The 9509-nt window shown below is 43.7% G+C and overlaps 1 long non-coding RNA gene across 1 annotated transcript; it reads right to left on the bottom strand.

Annotated features, from left to right (window-relative positions):
- Positions 1-788: 788 nt before the first annotated feature.
- On the bottom strand, positions 789-8636 carry LOC146182701 (uncharacterized). The gene is made up of 3 exons (XR_014708658.1): positions 8562-8636; positions 6272-6474; positions 789-1306 (listed from the first exon to the last, which is right to left on the bottom strand). It is a non-coding gene; the product is annotated as an uncharacterized LOC146182701 (long non-coding RNA).
- Between the last annotated feature and the right edge of the window lie 873 nt (positions 8637-9509).

The following is a 9509-nucleotide window of genomic DNA, read 5'->3' as shown; positions in this document are numbered from 1 at the left end:
GCTGGATTTCTTTGGCTGTTTTTGGCCGTTTCATCGACATTGGTAGAGGACACTAGGCACCACCGTTCTTTTGCGCAAATATGTCGAAGTGCGTCTATCGAAAACTGTCTGCAGCACGAAAGCAAGTTGTTGAGGGCCGCACTCCTGCCTATTAATCAACCAAAAACATTTCGCGCTGGGATGCGGCTACAACTTTCGAAACCGGCTAAGAATTCCTAGAGCCCCTACAAGTATTTGCTAGTCTGCCGTCCGAGAGGATTTCCCTATGGATCCGGTTGGCCGCTTCTCGGATGAAAGCGCAACCCAGGCAGCACACCAACATCGCACCAACCCCGGCCCAACGTCGACAAAAATTGGTACCAACATTGGCGTAACACTGGTTTTTTGAGAAATTACTACATTTTTATATATTGGTCCGGCTTATATGCCAACATTGCACCAGTCTTGGCACTGCCAACATAGGCTATCAGCTGGCCGTACCCCTTGTGTCACGTATTGGCATGCCACTAGTATCCATTGGCACATTTTGCATTGGCAATAAACCGGCCGTGCCGCTAGTATCACGTATTGGTATTTATTGGCATGCAACAAGTATTCATCGGCACACGTGGCACTGGCACTGCCACTGTTAAGCCACCTTTAGCCATGCAGTTATTTCACCCTTGCCCTTACTGCTGCCATTTGCTTAACTGTCACTCTGACAATTGTGGCTTTCTTATGCAGTCATTTCCCAATACCTTGCATTGCATGTCATCTCCCTAAGGAGCCATAAAATCCATGCAATTAAATGAGGCAAGCAAAATATTTTCCGAAAACATTTTATTGAGAGCTCATATACATGTACATGCCACAAGGACATCAGAGGGCCAAAATGCAGTGCAGGAGGCATTCGGTACAGGGCTAATATGGGAGATGCTAGTAGGTGTAATTGGAAACAGGGCACTAAGCAGCACATGACCAGGTAGTGCAGGTAGAGGTGATGAGGTGCAGTGTGCATTGCTCATGATGGAAGGGGCTGGACATGTTGAGCAGGGTTGATGCACTATAGCCTTGTAGTGCAAGAGGTGTTGCAGGAATAGGAGGCTGAGCATGGGTGCACTCCAGGGCAGTGTCCACCATGGATGGGAAATGGCAGTGGACTGTGTTGAACATGATAGTTGGCAGTGAAGGGTCAATGGATCAAGTGATGAGGTTGAGGGGGCGGGGGAAGCACATGGCCCAGGTAGTAAGCTGGGCACCCCGCAGGAAACAACCATTCAGGAACAGTTTGTTGAGGAGATTGGCCCGTGGGTGTTACAAATGACATCTGCACAGAAGACAAGCATATATCACCATAAGATTTAAACTCACCTTCTCAACACTTATTCAAACACATATTTGAAATCTGGGTGCTCTATACAATTGAGTACAAAATACAGAACCCCGCTATATTGAAGCCTGATAAAGTAAAGTGAAACTGAAGTCCCAGTTCATCTTCCATAGGCAACTGTACATTTTTCCCCTTTACAGTGAAGATGTTTTTGGTAAAAAACGGTTAAAGTGCTTCTGGCCATGGCGACGACTCCCGCGCACTACCTAGAGTTGCGAGGCCAAGACTTTTTGTATTTGAAAACAGAACAATAACCCCGAGTGTTCGTTTAGGTGGCTTTACTACTAGCCGTAGCAGCAGTCAGAAGAAGCCTACTTTACAGAAGCCTTGGAGCCGTGAGGAAAAGCGCGCAGCGCGAAAAAGAAAAAAGTAAACCTGTCTACAAACATAGCAAGGAGGCGGCGTGTTCCATTCAGAAAGTAAAGAAGTAAACGTACAGCACGAAATAGGGAAGGGAAAGAAATGGGTCAACATTCACTGCAATCTGCAGTACAAATAATGAGGCAGTGGTGGCAGAAAGTGGAGGTGCAGCGAGTAAGGTCTTACAGCACTTGAGTGCCATGCGAATTTATCATTTATTGCCTTTTAAAAGACAGAAAGAGCAAAAAGAGACACCATGTTCATGCAAGGCTTTAGTTTTTACATGAAATCGAACTTGGTTGCATTCGTAATCACGTCTTCATGCTTCAGAGGTACTTCCACAAGATGTAGAGACATTTTATAATGAAAAAATCACACAAAGAGATGATAAAAGCGAGATGGAAGGTATTTAGGCTTTTTTTTCATTAAGCAACAAGACGTGTTCAGTAAGTGCCTATTTAACTACTAGACAGCACTTTCAGGACCATGTCATCACTGACCACTGATACAGTAAAGACCATAATATAGTAAATATTTTCGCTGGCCTCAGTGGCTTTACTATAAAGGGGTTCTACTGTATATATTGAAGGCCTATTGCCACACATTCTTCTTTTAGAGCACATTGCGACAGGTTTCTGGGCCTGCAAGGGCATGCAGCATCTTATAACGTAGGGATAATAAACATATATGCAAAATAATATCCATTCCAGATACAAAAGAAAGATATTTGGAAGATAAAACCTGCTTCCGGCAAACCGATAACTTCAGGTGGATGCTTAGTGTGCATATAGAATTACATTTCCTGAAAATATGACGGTTCAGGCTCCAGAACGTTCAATTTTTAAAAACTTCTTAAACATTCCTGCAATAGACAATATGGATTACTAAGCATGCAAAACTGAATATTAAAGAACACATTAAAGAATATTTTTATGGAGTACACCAGTTACAGACACGCATACATTACTGCGGCCAGAATGAAGAAATAATTGCCCTGACAGAACCGATCAAGCTATCTTCAATCAGCTGAGAGAGATGTGTACATCGAAGATATTCTCTAGGCTGCGCACACATATAATATTCTCAAGATAACAGTACCATTTCAAGTTCCAGCTTTTTAGTTTTCACAGCTTTATTGCTTGCTGCATTCTACTATAAACAATGGCCTCATTTGTAATGTACCAAAAAATAGTTTTCATACAGTGCTCATTATAAATTAAAGACACCAGAACAACATGCACACAAACAAGAAAAGAAGAACGGGACAGAGCGCCATTCAAAACTGATTTATTGAGCAGAATAATGTACATATATATCTCACTGCCGGCATATGCGCAAGGAACCCATTCAGCGTCATATAGTTTAAGATAAGATATGTTCAGAAGCCCATGCCTCGTACCATAGCCTCTTTCTCTGAGAAATCATTCTTGAACATAGCTTATCCTAAACTACAAGATGCTGAATGTGATGTAGCTGAATGTGTTCCTTGCACATGTGCCGGCAGTGAGATATATATGTACTTGTTCTGCACAATAAATCAGTTGTGAGTGGAACTCTGTCCCGTTCTTTTCTTGTGTGCGTGCATTGTTTTGGCGCCTTCAGTTTATAATAAATAAGCAAGAAAAAGCCCAACAAGAAGTTCTAGTAATCATACAGTGCATGCTTGTTCAGCTAAAATTATTACAGTCATCCTGCAATGAGCAATTGAGCAAGTACTAGAAATTTACTTTGCATAGGCAGGAAAATGTTATGCTAGATCTGATTACAATGATATCGTACTTCCTTATCAGCTAGCAGCCTATCAGGTATGCATTTTCCCTCATCGCAGCTAATCATATGGCCATACCATCGGCAACCTTCCACGTGCAAGATTATATTCAGTTAGGCATACCTGGGTGATTTTATGTCCAGGTACCAGGTGTGGTGCTCGGGCATCTGATTTCTTCAAACCAATTCATAGTAGTTGTTGGTATAGAGAATAGTAATCTGCCTGAATATCTAAGGCCAAATATTATTTCATTGCTTAAGCACACCTTAAAATACAATGCATGATGTGACTTTGGGATCATAAAAAAACGATACATCTAGCATGACAGTGATTTTTCACTTCCACCCTATCACAAGTTCCTTGAAAAACCAGTTTAATCCTGAACTGAAAAGTTTTTTCGCACACATTTTATATTTCAGTATCTATAAAATGTTGATATTTTGTGAATATATTTCAAAATCAAAATTCCTTAACAGCCTCACAAATTATTCTTTTTTTCAAAAATGGACACTATTTTGTACTCAAATTAAAAATAAGATTGTGTCTGGAGAAATAGTATTGTTTGCAGAACAAAACAGCACAGACGCAAAAAAGCACACATATCGCTCAAATTTAATGTGCAATGCACGAACTGAGAGTTCACCTAAAATTACAAGTACAATAGCCTTGTATACATGGACTCGACAGAACGGGTTGAATCAGCGTTGAGTAAGCAAGGTCATCATTCTCGACACGGCTGATGTCTACATGAACTCGCTTTCTAGTGAGCAAGTATCGTAGCAGAGCGTAGCATCGAGATTCGATGTTATTGTGCAAGTTCTTACTCGTATTTGATCCCATTGACTTTTACTATCGAGAGCTTCGATTATTTTTTATCGTTGATGAGCGCTAAAAAGCATTCATTTCGAGTGACGCTCGTCGCCGCTCCAGAGGCTTTTTCCTATCCCAGAATTCCCCATAACTATACTCCATGACTGGACAGCGTCTACATGCGTAACTAGACTCCCTGACTGGACTGCGTCTACATGCCTTTAGATAAGCGGGTCAAGCGAATTAACCTACTTCCTGAAATCGAGTTAACGCGACCCGCTCCGCCGCCTATTTTACTCAACCCGACTGTGTACACATGAACCCCACAACTGATTTTTCACTCGACAGACGTACTCGACGCAATTCTGCCGAGTTCATGTATACAGGGGTGGAACACACGTGTAACAAGTAACAATGCAGCTAAGAATCCAATCTGCTTTCTTCTGGCTCATCCAGTTTTCTAAAAAAATATCTTGTCTTACAAAGGAGGATATTTGGAGTTAAGCAGCTAAGCAACACAAGATCCATATGCTTGCTCTAACGCATGACTCCTCAGTGCACTTACAGTTGCAATTTGCTTGGTCATGTGGCAGTTCACTAAACCGTCTGACTAGATATGACAATAAAAAAGAACATCGGGGGATCATTTCTACTTTTATTAAGACATGCAAAAGTTTTTTGTTGTTGACATAGCATTAAGAGACTGCGGGAGTTTGGCAGTTTTATACGTCTTATTTCGTTTGGCAGTTGCAAGGGGATGTAGAAAAAGAAATATGAGTAAGGAATATAAGGGGTGACAACATCCCGAAATGAAACTAATGAACCAATGATGCACACTGCGTATCTTAAATGGCGTCACTGGTAGCATCAAACACAGAAAATCGTCCTTGAGTATGACAAATTTGAAGCCCAGGAGGTGAGTTGGTTGTGAGCAGGTAGTTTAGGAAAGGGCAGCCCCCCTGAGAGGTAGGCGGCAACATCACTGCCACCCATTATGGGGAAAGCCCTGGCAAGCATGCAGGCAAAGGTGCACATAAATAAGAGCAATAAATGCACAAGGAATGCACGCCTGAATGAGCAGCTGCACTAATAATTTCCTTTTGTCTTTCAGCCCACCCCTCCTGCACTGTAAGCAAGTCTGCTGTTTTCCGAACACAGAAGCATATGCAAAAACAAACAATGTTCTCTAAAATTTAGAAAATTTGAACGAGTATTGCATGATGATCTTTCTGCAAATGTCTTGCTCTAGGGTTACAGAATAAATTCATTGCAGCTGCGAATAAAGCGAGTTGGGAGCTAATGGCGAATCTCAATGGCTTGGGAAGAAAATTTTTTAAAATTGTCACTTTGAGCAAAGTAAATAGCCTGGTTTAGATCAAAGTAATATTACATCTACATGGCTGAAGCCAGTGTAGGCAACCAGAAATGTACAAGCACTCAGTAACTGCATGTCTGTATGAACAAATACATACAGTGCAGGCAGCAGTAATGAAGGGAGAGTGGAAGGCAAATAACCTGAGCAATACTGAATGGCTTTCTTCTCTTCAACCTCAATACAGGCTTCCTGCGAATTCTTGTAATGCAAGCATAATCAAGTATGCTAAATATTCCATCACTTAAAGCACCTGCACTCCCGTGTTACGCAAATGACAACTACTTCTTCAGTTCACAAGCTATGTCTGTTATTGTGCTATTACACCACAGGTTCACTCAATCATGCCTCAACTTGAAATAGTCACATACTGTTGAAATAAAGCAATGAAATATAGCACCAGCTATTAAAGCACTGCCAGGGACATGAAGGATATTATTTTCTGCATACTGGTGGGCAAGACTTCTGAACAAGTAAGCCTTGAGCTAAAAAGCCAGAAAAAGTCATATAGCATGCAATCATATAGCAAAACGCCAGCAGAGCATTTAAAGCCTTTATATAATGCAAAACAAAGGCAATGTGTCATACCTACCGAGGCAGTGTTTCCTTACACACAGCATGTTTCATGGCAAGGCTCCCACAGTTGTTGACAGGTTTGCAGCACCAAAATGTTGACAATGTTTTCTGCCTCACATTCAGGCAGCACCCCTTTGATGGCAGATGATTGCTTGTGCAAAAGCAGTGCGATGATACAAGTGGAGCAGCTGGACTGCGGGCGTTATAGAGCAAAGAGCCCTAAATGCAAGGAAAGAAAGTCTCCATTAAATCGATGCCTCTAAATCATGATAACAGCATACCACGGCTCTTCTCTGTTTAGTTAATCTATAATTTCAATTCAAAGCTGTCTCAAAAAATGGACTAATTGCAACTCTATGTTACACATGGTATAACATAGCTGTGCCAGGGCGGTGGGGCGATCAGTTAGCATAACGACCGGAAAATGCATACTGATGTTTCATGCAGTTTTGCTGCTGGAGCAAAGTGTCATGGTGCGAAGAACAAAATTAAAAGCAGGCACGGGCGCCAAATGTGTGCTACACAACCGACGCGACTAGAGGTAAGCACGGGCATAAATTTTAAGCCCGACCCGGGCCTCATGCTACAAACCCGAACCCGGCCTGGAACTGAAATTGCCTGAGCCCACCCAGCGCTCACACTTAAGCTCCGGCCCTGCTGGAGATGCTATAACAGACCAGTTGCAAAACCTACAAGTCGGCTTCCCTGTGAGGCAGGAATTCGTGCACAGTGGCGACAGAACCTGATTCAGGGATAATAGGTGCAGTCCATGCATCTACCACTGTCCACGCTGCTTGGGATGCAGTGCACAGGCCATTGTCAGATAAAGGTTTTTGGGCATTCTTAACGCTGGAATAAAGGGGGGCGCACTGTCACCTTAGGGGTGAAGAAAATTTAGAAAAGGGACACTAACCGGAGAGGGTAATAGTGGGGCGACAATGCGCACGCGAATAATACTGTGACGAATGGGCAAGAGGTGCGGGAATTACCCTACCCGTCAGGCGATGTGCTAGCACTGTGCCCAACTATTACCCCAAAGTCTATGCTGCCATTGTGCAGGAATGTCTGCCGCACCAGGAAGCTGACGTGTAGGTTTTGCAACTGATCTATTGCAACTGAAGCAACGATACAGAAAGATAAAAATAGGCGACAATTCCTGGCGATGCATCGCGCGACGACGACGCCAACGCCTGTCGCTGCCGCTGGTGCACATCGCACAGAGCGAAGGACCTCAGCGACAGAGACGTGTTTTCAGTCTTGCTTTGTTAGCGCCGCCTCCTCGTTTGGTAAATGAGTACAGTTACGCTATATCCAGTTTCTTGCACTAAACAGCAACACTGATGAAATTTCTTGTAAAGCGTCAAGCCCCCCCCCCCCCCCCCCCAAAAAAAAAAAAAAAGATGGTCCCAGCGCAGCGGCGTGCTACTATACTGCGATACAGACATGATTTAAAGCAGAGGCGTTTTTCTGCAACTTTCGAAAATTAGCAATATCTAGTCACACTAGCATTTTTTGTTTTGCAATACTACCCTACCAAGCTTTTACTAAACCGTCTCGATGCGCTCATATATGCACGGATCAGACGAAATGAGCGTCTGCAGGATTTTCGCTCATACCGGACTAGGGAAACAAACTTTGCATGCAAAAAAAAAAAAAAGAAACAACTAAGGTGAGTACCCCGAAGCCTTTTGCGATTGGCTGCCTCGCGAGCTGGTTCCAGCATCATGAGCGATTTTCTAGCAACCCAGAACCTGGGCGACAGCGCCGAGCGGCAAAGCTTTAGCGGTCCTCAGCACACTGCGCATCGTGCTGCCGTGCGACTCATGCGGTTAGCGTTTTATCGCGCCAGACACGAGAAAATATGCTTTTGCCCGGACTCCGCTGACTCCGCTCGAGGTCACCCGAGGGAACCCGAGCGGCCGAGCCACGCAACGGCTATACGCCGTTCCAGCCACTGTAACGCCGTGAATATCCGAAGTTGGCTTTTAGGGCTACGATGCCACGCAGTTGTTTACTTTAGAAAATCAGTACTCTGCAAAACAGTAACGGTTTAACTTGAAATAAGCTGCGAAATGATCGGCATCAAGTCGTGCACACTTGAGAACCACTTTTGAAAAGTTAACAACGTAAGAAATATACTAAAAGAAGACAAATCTCCCTAGCACATGGCTTGCGCAGCCTGCAGCAACAATGAAATGTAAGACAACGCTTGTAATTTAAAAAATGCTCAATCTAGGAGGCTAATATTTTGCTCCAATATACACAAACGCTTTATGAAATCTTAATGAAAAAATTTGAAAACTTACATGGAATATTTCTTGAAGAAAGAAGCATTTTCCGTGCGCGGTGCCACCGAACGTGCAGCCGAGCGAACGAGTGGCCGTTGGACGAAAGAACGGAGCGCCCTCTTTGAAACAAAATACAACTGCCGCCATCGTGCCGGCTAAGCGATTGTCGCGTCATCCTTCGAGCTTTTTAGTGATCGCCTTTTCAGCAGCAGCAGCAGCATAAATGCGCTCTGCGGCTGCTCGTCTATTTAGGGCTCTGTGCCAGCAGCGAAGCTCGTCGTCGCCCTGGAGAGGCGCCTAGCTGTTTTGTTTCTAGCACCCAAACCTGTTCAAGTTGTATTTTGTGAATGCTGTAATCTACTACGAATAGTTTGCTCACTTTTAGCATACCAACAAAAATTCTTTCATACAATAGTGCTCAATCGAGTGGAATATTTCAATCACCCTGAAATGAGGATTTGAAGCAAGTTTGTTGAAAATTATTGAGCTAAGCATCTCAGTACCACGACTTGCCACCTCTTTATAAGCTAGTTGCATACGATGCTTACATTTTTTCTCATATATCCGCACCGTCAGCATCATTCTATCTGCTAGATTAGTCGTTTGTTGGCCCGATTCATTAGGCGCTTGTTTCTTTCTCACAGTTTAGTTTCTAGCGTGTATTTTATTGGCTAAGAAAATGCGGTAAAAGCACATTTCTCTATGCAACCTGTTATGAGAGCCCGGAAATGTTTGAAAGAAGTCTCCAGTCTGTTAGCGTTCGTGTTTTTATTACTGCGCAATTCCTTCCCCTGGGCGGCCGTCCGCCCCTTGGACCCTGAGTGGTGCGTCGACCCGTCCACCGCTTTGGCGCACCTGCGTGGATTTCGACGCGCGCATGCAAACTCGGACCTTGCTCGCATCGCATGCGGTGAGAGAGTGCGATCCGGGGAACAACAGGAGTGCGAAGTGCGCGAGGACGGGATT

Source organism: Amblyomma maculatum, chromosome 7 (genome assembly GCF_055883805.1).
Source record: "Amblyomma maculatum isolate TAMU_Amacu chromosome 7, ASM5588380v1, whole genome shotgun sequence".
Taxonomy (NCBI): domain Eukaryota; kingdom Metazoa; phylum Arthropoda; class Arachnida; order Ixodida; family Ixodidae; genus Amblyomma; species Amblyomma maculatum.
The sequence above is the reverse complement of the archived record's forward strand: the minus strand, read 5'-3'. Positions and strand labels throughout refer to the sequence as shown.